Raw genomic sequence first — 13,928 nt, forward strand, 5'->3', positions numbered from 1 at the left:
TGTATTATTTTGTATCTGTGGAGAAGTTAAGAGATACATTTCCAGAAGAAATGGAGCCAAAGAAGTGCAGGTATCTCAGTCTTTAACAGATACAGGTTTTTCTCTCTTCACCTTGGGAAGTACTCAAGTAAAAAAAGGCAGTGAATACAGCACACAGCTGCCATTGATATTATACATTATTAATTCAGCAAAATTCACTTCCTCATTGAAGTCTGCTTATTGCTAAAATATGCAAATATCATGTTTATTTACAGGTGTCTCCACGCCTGTGACCTGTTGCAAAGAACTAATTGGCATCATTACTGCAACTCTGCCTGTCTAGTAAGGGAGTAACAATATCACATCTTAGGCAACGAGCAGTTTATGATCAGGGTAAATTTACAAATGCAGTGTTAGTTAAGCTTTAATTTTAGTTTTCTAAATTCTTTTAGATACTTCTAACATTTTCTCCAAAAAATATTCCATCAAACAGACCAAACCAAAGGTAGTATTCAGAATTTTAAAAAGTTAAAAGGCCTACGAAGTAAGTTTTAGAAAGGACCCCCATTCCTTGAGGAAAAAAAAACATCACAGAAGAAACTAGGCATCTTTGTCACCCTGTTGCCAATATATTATTGTAAAGTTTATGAATCCTTGTTTCGTAGGTTTTGGATGATTTTAGCAAAATATAAAACTGATGTAGTTTTTCCTCAAGTAATTTAATAATAAAAAATACCTTTACAAAACATTTGCAACAAGAAAAAGCTCTGTACTCCAAATCGTACACATGTGAACTACCTAGAGAACAAATGGAACAAGAAACCCACAAATGTGTAAATTAAGGCAGAATTTGGTTTCTGTGACCCATCTGTACTACACAAATTTTTTTCGGAATTCATTCATCTTTGCAAGTCCTCCCATGGAAAGCACAACAAATGAGCTATACGTAAAGATTCATACCAAGATATTCAACACCAAGTCTTTCACACGACTCCAAGCAGGCCTTTTTTGTGTTGTCATAGCCATAATCACTGTGCCACAGCTTGGTAGTTATCCAGAGGTCCTCTCTCTTCACACCACTCTCTCTGATGGCCCTTTGGAGGAGGGATTCACAGCCATATCTCTTTGCTGTGTCAATGTGACGAATGCCACATTTCTGCAGGGCATGGACCACCGCGCCATGGGAATAGCCACCCCGGTGGGAAGTACCTAAACACACAAAAGCAGAAGTGAATTGTCAGCAGTGAATTATGAGGGGCATATTTTATCATTGTTTTCAATTGTTATTTTTTAAAATATTGTCACAAAAGCTTCTTATTTAATTTTCATTGCCTCGTAGTAAAGAAACGGGAACCGACTGATCTTTAGGCTTGGAAAATACATGAAGTAGGAGAAGTTGGTGCTGATCAGAAGCAATTCCATCAAAATCAAATATCAAAAGCATTTAACTGTAAAAAAGTAATTTAAGGAGCTAGGGTGAAAATCATCAAAGAGAAAACACATCTTTTATGGGAAATTAGTATATATCTTTTAATTTTCATACAGAAGCATAGCAGTTACAAATTAGAGTATTTTAAAAAACCCAAAAACCTGATCAACTTTTAATACCATTTACTTCTCAAAAAGCATATCCTGAAACCTTTACTCTGTTGAACTCCTGGTAGCTTGAAATCATTACTGCATTGTACAATCCCAGGCTGGGCCACAGTGCAGGTGCCAGTCACATAATGTCACATTCAGCAGTAACCAAAACAATGGAATCCTACAAAAGAGTTACAGAATGGGCATGCAGGGAGTTTCAGCAACAAAATCCTGTTACTGTCATTGTGTGGGGATTCACTGGATCTGTATTTTGCATGTCAAGGGGACGGAAGGAGGAGGAGACTCAGCAGGAAAAGCAACCACCAGGAGGACTTCAGATAAAGAACTGGTTGAGAGCAAGGAGGATGATGTTTCTACTTACCCTTTCCTGTTAGTTGCTTTTCCTGCCATGAGCCCCTCACCCATTCACCCTCAGTCCACACACTTCCCACAAACAGTATTTTCTACAGTTTGTTGGAGGAAATGCTCAGTCAGTTCCCAAAGTCACCCCCTTCCAAGCTGATGATTAGTCCTTAAAGGCCCTCATGCTGTAAACAACAGGCAGCACAAAACAGCTCCTTCACCGACTTGAGACAAGGCCCTGCACAGTCCTGAACAGCAGCAGGGCTTTAGCCACTGCTAAATCTAAATAAATAAAGGAATAAAGGACTCCAAAGAATTATTTAAAGTGAAATCTGTACCTGCTCTTACCCTTCTCTTTCCACCCCAAACACTAACCTGCACATTATGGAAGTGACCCTGGCTGGCCAGCCAGGCTGGCAGGAAGAGGCCCCCACTGAAAGCTCCACAGGTGCTGCTCCGCAGAGCCCCCGAGCCCAGCGGGGCAGCAACGCCCAGGGGAGGCTGCAGGACGTTCTCACATGCTTTAGCAACCAGCAGCAATGAGGAGGACTCAGAAAAGTCCAACTTGCATGGAAGGTGAACCAGGTTTTCCTAAATGCTTATCATTTTGGCTCATTCCTGATCTTAGAAGGAAAACCAGTGAGTCTTGCTGAGCGCTCGAAGTCATTTAAACTAAGATATAATATGGTCTGATCTCCCACCCATACACATCAGGATCATGACATCCTGCTAAACACAAAAGGACAATTTCCACTTTACATTTGAGGCCAACAAAATGTGGAGTTGGAGTCAAGAATAAAACTCTTGACTTCATGGATTTGAAAGCGATGAAACTATAATACTACATTCCTACAATTCTGACATGCATTCGTAAATAATTTACTTTCCAAACATAAACAAAGTTTCAATGTTCTAAAAGACAAAACTTTAAATATTTTTTTCATAGCCACTAATTATGATTTCTAATTGGCTTAATTTCTGAGACAACTAGAAATAAAAGTCTCTACAACATGTTTTACATCAAAATAAGCTAAATCAAGCTACATTCAGCTAAGTCAAGTTGGTTTTCAAAATAGCTATTTCAAAATCTTCATGAACGTTTAAGAATTTTAGATGACAGCAATGCTACTACATTATACTTATGGGCAAAGAAAATATATATGCAATTTTACAATATTGAAATCCTAAAGGAATTTTATTACAAAATTATATAACTAGCACAGAAAAATTACTATATTTCTTCACAACAAACCCTTCACTTTTAATATGCTGGTACTGGTGCAAAATAAATGAGGTTGTAACTATTGTGTCTGTTTCTGGCTGAATGGACATTTCTAAGCACAGAATGAATGGAGTTCATTTAGAGGTCTTGCAAATGGACTCAGACTCTTTTCATGCATAATGGATTTCAGTAAGAACATTTAGGACAAACAACTTTTTTTTTTTTTTTTTTTACATTTAACCCTTTAAGTTAAAGGGAGAGAGTGGTTAAGAAACAAAAATCAGAATAATTTTGTTATTGTTCCCCATTCAGTGATGGTATGCACATTTGTTACACAAGAAATAAAGCAGCAAGATCACTCTGGAGGAAATTATCTCAATTTCTATGCCTAAAAATGAACTACAACAGTCCTGGTGCACTACACAGTAATCAAAAAGAAATCAACAATTACTTAATATTACCACTTTGCAAGCCAGCTTAATCATGAACAATAGGTTGATAAGTTAATTATGCTACTAATAGAACACTTCTAGACTTTAGAAACCACAGTTTTCCTGTGTTTACACAAGTGATCAAAGAAGTTACAAGTCATAGATGCAGAAGGATAACGAAAGTGAAGGGACTGAACTTTCTAATTCTTTTTCCATTAGAAATTTAAACAATGCTATTTGAACACATTAACATTCTCAGATGTTTGGGATTCCCCTTTGCTCATAGAGATGTAATTCACACTGCACATATATATTAAAAGACAGAATCCAATCACGCATTTAAAACTACTATGAACCTACACCCTCTCCATCTCCTTCCAGTTTCTAAAATTATTTAATATATTTGTTCCCTAGAATTTGCTGATAAGAAATAGGAGGTCCTTTCAAGAAACTATGTCAAATACCAGTAAGTTTGGAAAAGCTTCCTATTTTTTAGCTAATATTTTAACTTCTTTCCTAGGGAAACAGCACTGTCACCTCACTGACTGAACTAAGCCAAATTTGACAGATTGCAAAACATGCAAGACAATTACATTTCTAGGGATTTTGTGAAAAATTGGTGCTTGTAAGGGACAAGGATACTGCAGTGAAAATATGGATAGGTCAGAGGACACAAATCCATGGACAGCAGGCTTAACTGCTTACACTGTTATTTTGTCACAGTTACTCATCACTTTCCCGGTACCCTGAAGAACACTGCCATCAAAACCGGAGTGAGAAAATGCTCTGACAATCTATAAAATGATACAAAGATTATTAGAAAGGCAGACTCCTGTTCACAATGCAGTTGTTACAGGGGAAAAAGCCCCAACATGCCAATCAGCAACACCACCCCCAACCCCTCAAAACCAGAAAACCAGCAACATCTCCACCCCCGACCCCACCAAATATGTAAAACAAGTAACAAACCACCCGCTATCCCCCCTCCCAGATTTATGCACAATCAATCTCAGCTCTCAGCCTCATTAAACTTTCTGTTCTCCCTCACAAAGCTGTAGAACTACAGAGAGAGATCCAAAGCACCAACAGTTTTTCAAAACAGAACCAGGATCTGCTTTCTCTCCCTGCTTTCTCCCTCCCTTTGTGGCAAAGTGTCAAGTTTTTTGTGAAATGTGAAACAATTATTCATTTGAACATATAAAAATTCCAATGATATGAATAATTTTGGCTACTTGAATTCAGTGGAATAACATTAGGAAAGTTCCTGCTGGTGATACCCCAGCCAGAATATTTAGAGATCATATCAGAGACTAATGATCTTCTGACATCAGTACTAAATTTAGAGTTGACAAAGAAAACATCTGTAAAAATACCATTCCTTGCTGATTTTTTACCTCAAATTAATCACCTAAAAACTCTCAAAAGCAAAAGCTCATTCTCTTCTCAACTTTTAGACACCCATCATGTATCTATGGTATTTCATACCATACCAGGCTTGAAACACCTGATTTTGTTAGTTTTAGTTCTACTATTCCAATATTACATCAATATAACACATCTTATGAATATATTGAATTTTTTGGTGTTCATACAGTTTGATTTCCTAATTACCTTATGAGAAAATGTGATGATAAAACATGAAATGGCCATACATAATGCAAATGAACATATAACACGTTTCCAGGTTAACTGCTCAGGCATTCACAAAACCACATGCCTCTTCTATGGAAAGTCCCAGAGACAGACAATCCTTACTTGTTGTCCTTGCTGTCTGTCTTATATCCTCCTTCTGATTTTGTATTCATATGATCCTCTGACAAGCTGACTCAGACTGTTAAATGGCCAAAAAAGAGAGTACAGTTTCAGAATTATTCATGAACCTGAATCATTCCTCGTAATTCCTCAGAGAGGAAAACCCACTAAATTTTGTGCAAGAGATGGAGCAAAACAAGTTCTCCCTTTAGCAGCAGCAGTTAAATAATGTAATTTAATAAATTATTTTATTCAAATTAAAAAATAAAATAAAATAAAAGCACAGTTGTGTCCTAGCCAATCAACAAAAGATCAGAATGACCTTCTCCTTGAATGACTTTTCTCCTGGAGCCCTTCTTTCTGTTATATTACCCAAAACTCTCCCTACAGCTGCTCTCAGACAAGTCAATAATGCCACATTAACTTTCTACTACCTCAGCACTAGAACCCAAGTAAACTTGCCATAGTAAACTATTTGGCATAGTTTTATCTTAACAGTGTCAGTTACTCTGAAAATCCTATGCAGCATGTGATGACAAAATTCAAGCATCCTCTCCCTAGATTTCTAGAGAGGCTTCCTTCTGCACCAGGTGAAACCAAAGTCAACCTTGCTATGAAGTTACTGCACTCTACAATTTTCATGAGGCAACTAGAGACTATTTCAAGGTAAGAGATCCAAATTTATAACAATTACTTTTACAAAATAACTTGGATATTTTATTCAGAGTATAAGACTGGCACCCAATGTGTATATAAAATAGGGCAGCTACTCCAGAGGGAATGGAGCCCATGGAGACAACGGGCTTCTGGAAAAACTGGTAGGATACCATCAACAATAACAGAAAGACACTGAGCAGACTCCCATTATATAATCAATGGGTTATAATTGGTCAGAACAAAAGCAGCACACAGGTTTATCTAAAACTCAGTCATTTAAGGCAAGTTTCTCTTGCCTCTGTAAAAGTTATTTGGATTATGAATGATTTAAGTTTTTTAGTATGTAAGTTTTACTTTGGTAATGCTTCTGTTTCTTATTCTTTTGTTTGCCTGTTTGTCTGCTAAATGTGATCCACTGCTTAACAGAGGACTGTTTTCCCCCTGTGCGACTCAGAACACACTAACAGAATTCAGTAACATGAACAAAAAAAGTAAGCAAGCATGATTTAAAACTCTGCAAGTCTACTCAGGCAAGTCTACACAGGCAATGAAACAAAATGCAGGAATACAGCCTTGCCTCAAGGCAAGAGGGTAGGAGAGAGCCATTACATGTTTATTATGTATCCAGGGAAAGGGAAGCCAGAATTGCTGGTTTTCTCTCTTCCTGAGAGGAAGGAAGAAATGGCAACGAGCCATTGTTGACAGAAGCACTCTATTCCCTCCATCCCAAAGAGGCTCTGACTGTAGAGGATATTCAGATCATCTACTGTAAAATGACCACACATTTCTGTTCACTGACCCACCATTTATCTCCTCAGAACCCTAGACAGAGAGTAGGTACTAGAATAACTTCTCAGAATGTGTCTCACAGCAATCCCAGGAAGTCTGCAAGTGCATCTGATATCAGTGGATGCTATTGCTCTGATACGGCACCAATTCACTGATGGATTTCTGGCAGCAGAAATAACTATCACCCCAAAAATGCAAATTTTTCTTTCAGCAATAGTAAAGAGATTTCCACTGGAAAAGTGCCAGCTATTTAAATTATTCATCTGTAGTAGTCAAATATTTTAATCATGCAGAATCTATCAATAAAATCTGGAAGGAGAACTGTACATTTGGAAGGCAATTATGAATGTGTAAACCATGTAAAAATTTCATAAGCAGAGCAGCAGCACACATTTATTTAAATGCCCTTACAGACAGACTGCCAAATCTTAAAGCCTTTCTTTCACTCCACACTTTCCCACCACCGTGAGAACTACTTCTCATTAACAACCAAATTGGTTTCAGATGCTCTGCTATAAGATGTTACCTTAGAAACCATTTGGTAAAAGACTGTGGCTTCCTTCCATAGAAATCTCAAGCAGTGAAAAGGCAGATTTTCTGGCATAAATCAAATCCAATTTCTAGGGTTCACTAAACCTTTTCTCCTCAGAATAATGTTTTGTGACTAGATCTTAGCAGTTAATAGTGCACGAAGAATTGCTGGTGTGAACCAGTTTTAAATTATTTTCATTCTATTCCCTTCTTAACTCAATTGAAACTTCTTTCAATACTTACCATACCTTGATAGAACCTTTAACTTCATAACTATGAGGATATTTACTATGTTCAGCAAATAAACAGACTGAACAAAAATATTATTTTCCTTCTTTTTTAAAACATGTCCTTAGACTATCTGATAAGGACAACATTAATTAATTAACATTAGACATTTGGAGATACTTTACAAATGAGACAAATACTACAAATGAGGCAAACCCGTGACAAATTTTTTCACCTCTATAAAACTTTCACAAAAAAGAATGATCAAAAAAAAAAACCACTATGCCCATATTTTGTACTTAATTAGAACATTATCAAAATAATTTCTGCTGTGAAAGGTTGACTTAAATATAAATTATATAAATAATTTATGATAACACATAGCCAACATCCAGTTATGTAGAGGGACAGCAAATTTAAGATGTAGTTGAATGTGAGACCAATAATGCAAAGCCACTTAAAATACCGTAAAGATAATATTATAGGAAAAATTATAAAGAGAACTGTGATTTGTAGTGACTCATCGCTTTACACAATGAAAAGCTATGTACAATAATTACCATTGAGACATCCTAATTCAAGCTGATGGGTAATTTCTGACATCATACCAGTGCTCTTTACTTGCAAAGTGCAATTATGAATGATGACAGATCCTCCTCCTGGAGGTTCACCACGTGTCCCACTGGTAACTAATTGTGTTCGTGAGCTCCAAGAACAGCAACAACCCAGCTCCCCTCAGTGCAAACTAAACTGAGCAATAAACAACACTTCTGATTAAATGTTTCTTTTTCCCACATCATCTGAAGAATTTAAAATGCATTTTCTAAAAGTTTCTGAGACAAATAACATCTCCTCTAGCCCCTCCTGTCACACTACATATACAGCTTTAGAACTGTACACATTAGAATGCAAAGCACCTCCACTGAGGCACTAAGAATGACAAACAGACCTTCAAGTTATGAAACTGCTGCAAAGCCACAAAGAGAAGTTTCCCCTTTCTCTCCCTCCTTCCCCTTTAACAAGGATTTTGTATTGCTCTCTGTGCTGTACTTTGCATAAACATTAGAAGAGAGTTTAGGAATTAGTACCTCCCTTCTCATCTGGTGGCATGAGGAACTACTGCAATTCAGGTTGCAGCAGCATGTGACATCACCATCCACTGCTGCCAAAACTATGCTAGCAAGCTCTGGCAAAGTATGATGACTAAAATCTGCTGGATGAAGGTTGAAAGATAAAGCTTAGCTTTCTTTCCCCCCTCCCCCTCCCAAAGTTTGGTATATTTTTTTTTACACTAAAGAAATGTGCTGAAATACAAAAATTATATATACTGGAGCTTGCTTCTCTCTTAATTTCAAACTGCTTACAAATCATTTGTTCTTCTCTTGGGCAATTAGGCTTGTAACATTTAAAATCCTTAATGGCAAAGAAAAGTTAAAAGCATACACATGAAGTGTCTCTGCTTACACTGGCAGAAGTTTTAATTATTAAACAGTGGTAGAAACCTAAATTGATTTATTACTTAACCTTAGTGAAGGCTATCTAAAATTCACCTGTATCACATCAGCAATACAGTGATTACCAAAAGAATCCAGTGTAAGAAAGGAAGCTATTTTTCTGCTATTAAATCACAGTTCATATGCCATAATATAAGGTAAAATCCCCAGCAAACATATAAAAAGCTGACCTCATAGATTTGTAGGTGTACAAGAGAGCAGAGACAAAGCAGCAACTTCCCTCAGAAAAAAAAGGAGAATATTTCTGTACTGTGTAGACTCTCATGAAAGCAAAAGCTGGCCCAGCGTTTTGCCACAGATGCATTTATTAGTACCCCTTAAAAACAAGACTTGTATAGTATTCAGTCCTTTTTAAGGAGCAAAATAGCACCAGGCTGGAAGGAGGTGAAGCTGGAAGAAAGCAAGGAAGGCAGGGGCTCACGAGGTTCAGTCAGGCTGGGAGAGGACACTGCTCTGCTCCATTGCCTACAAGCACCCAGCTGCCTGGGCTGTGGCCACAGTCCATACAGGAGAGAAGTTAAATATCTGGAGGCCCTCAAAGATCAAGTACAACTTCTCAAGGTCAGATCTACTGAAACAGTGGATGAATTGAGACAGAAAGATTTATAGAGGTGGCATTTTGTTCATCACAAGAGGCTATTAAGGCAACTTGGTAACCATGGGTGAGAAGCAGAGCCTCAAGAGAATAAAAAAAATGGCTGAGACATAAAAAAAAAGGGAAGAAATAAACAGCCAATTCTTATTACAGGATAAGATTAATAGCAGGGAGTGCCATAGGTCTTGGTATCAGGACCACTGTTCCATAAATTTCCTTAAGAATCAAAGCCAAGAAGAAACAGGAGCCATGAATTTAAAAAAAAGGCAGTAACAGTAGAAAATTAAAAAAAAGTGAAGGCTTGACTCTACTGCCATTGAATTGAAAAGCAAAATCTCATTTTATTCCAGTCCAGCAGGACTGGGTCTTTTTTTGACCACAGCTAAGCTTAAGAATGAGAATAAGCAAATCTAGGATAATCATTAAGTAGGCAACTGGTTCACTAATACATAATGGAATGTTAAAATACTTCCATTCAGCATTAAGATTAAAATTTATGTAGCATTTTGATGAAAAAATCCCAACACAACCTGATGCAATGAAAGTGGAGCAATCTGATTCTGTGCTTTTTGCTAGGAGGTCTATTTGTTGTGAAAAGAACTGGGAACAACACAAGAAGTCCTGAGTGGCGCAAATGATGCAATGTCTTACAGCAAAAATCAGACAAAACTTACTTTTAGGATTTATTTACTTAGACAAGGGTACAGCAGAGTATCAGGAATGTTATCTATGAACAACCCTGAAATGAGGACAGAGATATTTTAATGGTTTCCCTTGAGTCTGGAAGGATTGTGTGTGTATTACTTTCCTGCAGCTCTGGCTGTTGACCAGAAGCTGCTCAGAGCAGTACCTGACTGCTTTCCAGCTCCAGCACCTACAACAATGATGCTGGGCAGTCTTGAATGACCTTCTGTAAAGAACATTATTACTACTGATAAAATAGCCCCTCTGTATGACCTCAGCAAGGCACAATGAGTATAAGGACTTGATTATTTTGTTTAGTAATTGTGTGTCCTGATGCCCCTTCCCAAACAAATATGCAATTAATTTTATTCTTTAATAAGAGGGTATCATTAGAGATTTTTTTATCTCATCAAGTTGTTATTAATTCTAGCTGCCCCAAAGATTCCATAGAAAACAACAAAAAGATTCTATGTACTTTTGGATCACAAGCCCATCTTTTCAAGAAATCACTGGCTACTTGACCAAGCCATCAGAATTTAATTATTATCATCCCTAAAAAAAAAACCCAAACAAAACAATTAACACAAATTAACAAAGAAAAACACACAGAAACCCCTGTTCTAATGGGAATGTAACTGCCATATAAAGGGGATCAAGAGAGTTTCAACAGAAAGTACCAAAACAATCCTGAAGAGATGTTGACCATTCTCACATGACCTTGACAAAGGTCCTAATAGTTCAGATACAGGAAGAAAAGCCCTTGTGCTACTGAATTATAATCTAATGATATAGAGAGTGGCAGTTCACTCCTCAGACTTTAAAAAAAGGGAAGTGACAACTGTCTAAGTGAGAGTTTCCTACTGAACAGAAGTAAGCATGAACAGTTCAAATTATGCATCCCCCTGATGGGGATGATACTGTGTATACCATTTTGACAAGTGATAATTTTTTCAGGAAAGCACAAAGTATCCTGTAGTTAAGAAACTATAAGAATATAATTTTCTACCATAGTACAAAGTCTCACCAACAGATTCTCAGACATATGTAGCTCCTATGGAAAAGTGTAACTACATCTGTAACTTCTAAACAGGGTCAGGTTTTATATCAGTTATTTGCCATGCAATTCTAAAACACTAATCTTATGAGCAAGATAGTGCATGTATCCTTTTCCTAATGCAATCTACAGCCACTGTGAGGTAATATGCTCTCTGGGGCACAGATTTACCCTTGAGACAAGTATTAGGGCCAAAATGCCAATTCATTTTAGACTTAAGCCTACTCCAGTAGAAAGCAGCCTTTGTAATGAAAATTGACCATAAATATGCTTAACCCTCTGCACGTGAATGTTGGCTAACACAACAGTTAGCACTAAACCATCTGAAACATAAAGTCACCAGCAGTTTTCATAATCATACAATAAACAAGGTGCAGATTACTTTAATCTGTTAATTGAAACTTTACCCGTACAACATATTTCTAACATAAAGGTGAGCTGCCTTATAATTGCTTGGTGTCTCAGGCAAGTCAGCTTGTTTTACCATTGCTACCATTGTTTTACCATTTACTGGTCTTCTTGCCAGACACAAGACACTAAGAATATGCATCTAAGTAGATAGGAAATTTTGGATATACACAATTTGGCATGTTATTCCAAGTAACCCTTCAGACTGAACACAAATTTTGCATACTCCATGGCCTTCTCTGGTGTAAAAATTCGTCCTTCTCACTAGAGATTTTAATAGAAATGGATCCTTCTCACTAAGAACAGTTTATACAAGAGCACAACGCCCCAGAAAGGGAATGGTAACCTAATGAAAGACTTAAACTTCTTCCCCACGTGTTGCCTCTTGCATCAAACCTTGACCAACTTACTGAACTTCCATACAAATAATAAATAAGCTGTGGCACAGAAACCCATTAAAAAATGAAACCATACCGAAAAACCACCATCACAAATACCTTTCGGTTATTGAAGCCTGAACAGGAAGAAGAGATCATTTTGACAGAATGCTATTCCAGGGTGTGGTGGCACTCTCTTGAGTCACACGTTCTGGACAAGAAACACATTACCCATCTCCTAATTCAGCTCTCAGATACTACAAAAGGGGTTTTATCACTTAAAAATAACTTGCAAAGCTATCTCAGCTGCCTTCCAGGTAGCACAACTGGACAGTTGAAACCATCTTTATGCATATTTATCTCTTTTATTTACCCCCTGAAACTTTTAGTAAGACTATCTAGCAACAGATGCAATATCCGTATCTATTAAAGTTGTCTTTGAGGCACCAGACAAAAATTAGGTCTGCGTGTTTAGAGGGATAAGAAATGGTAAACAAATCTTAAATTTTGTAGGAAATGGCTTTGCAGAAAATGCATTCTCATTTAAGAAATTTTGCCTCTACTTCATAGCCAAGTAAATTTTTTTACACTGCAAATATTAATTAATGCAGTAAGACTGTAACAAAAATAAGCAATTAATGTGGAAAAAAGAAGTTAAGTGAGAACAGCTACCATAAAGATCCCATTGTGTTGGGCTGCATATTGTGGTATTTATAGCTTAACCACAAGTGCAAGCGTGGCAAGTCTTCACTTTTTCCTCCCTTCTTTTCTTAAATTCTCAGCATTTTGCAGGGTATATCAACAATTTCTTAAAATGACTTGACTGGTTCCTATCTATTACACAATCCTCAAAGATCTGCAGTCTGTATAAAGCAGTATGTAAAGTTCTTTGATTTCACTTACTCTAGCAAGTAAGTGAAATCAAAGAACCAAATCCTGCTCATGAGAACACCACGATTCTAAGTCAAGAGAAGTTCCTTGAAAATCAAGAGAAGCTCCTGGAAAGCCATACCTGGCAGAAGTTACTGGGCCAGAAAATGTCAAGCTTGATTTTCTTGTATGCCGCTATCCATTTACTGTGGTATGAGTTCAGGCATAACAATAAACTACTCAGAACTTTCCAGTACAGCAAAAGGACAGGGAACAGCTATTGGGTGGAGAGTACAAAGGAGTCTTTCTGCATGTCTGCTTTCTAGTCAGTTTATTCGACCCATAACCCAAGAAATGTATTACACCATTAAAAAGGTGGTTCTGTAGACAAGTCTGAAGCACAGTTCAGCATCTACTGAAACAATGGATGTAAGACAATCAAGTCCATTCTCTAAAAAAGACTATTTACATTATTTTTTCCTTAATTTTATAAAATCATCTCCAAGAAAAGTAAATTGGCAGTAAGTGTCACAGGTTAAAATAATGAACCAAAAAACAGCAAAAAAAAACCAACCAAAAACAACCCAGTAATTTTTGATCAACATAAGCCATTTTGCTCTCTATGCAGTGACTGCATCAAATATTCATCATTATCATCAACCATCATTCCCTTCTGCCTCACAGATGCTGAGATTCCTACACAGGATCTCAGTTCAACAGGTGCGGTAAGGTTCATTCTACCATGAGAATCTGTCTAAACAGAAATCTGCTCCCAAGCTTCCGAAGAAGACACACCCGAGCCACCCGAACACGGCACATGGCCGCGGGGTAGCTGGGAGGGAAGCGCTGCTGCGCGCACAGCGCTGCCCAGCAGGCCGAGCTCCTGGCATGTG

General features: G+C 37.4%; 1 protein-coding gene across 2 annotated transcripts in view; it reads right to left on the reverse strand.

The window, feature by feature from the left end:
* LOC139594275 (uncharacterized oxidoreductase YtbE-like) overlaps nt 1–13,928 on the reverse strand; it is a 45,861-nt gene that overhangs the window by 31,495 nt on the left and 438 nt on the right. Inside the window, exons 2-3 of one of the 2 annotated variants that reach the window (XM_071436139.1) lie at nt 5,332–5,407; nt 940–1,188 (exon numbers count right to left, since the gene is read on the reverse strand). The gene's annotated coding sequence lies outside the window, so the exon portion shown is untranslated. Of the gene's footprint in view, nt 1–939; nt 1,189–5,331; nt 5,408–13,928 lie in introns of those variants that run through there. The other variant, XM_071436140.1, reaches the window with a different exon arrangement.

This window comes from Agelaius tricolor, unplaced genomic scaffold (genome assembly GCF_023055355.1).
Source record: "Agelaius tricolor isolate 1412-34295 unplaced genomic scaffold, bAgeTri1.0.p SCAF_11, whole genome shotgun sequence".
Classification (NCBI taxonomy): domain Eukaryota; kingdom Metazoa; phylum Chordata; class Aves; order Passeriformes; family Icteridae; genus Agelaius; species Agelaius tricolor.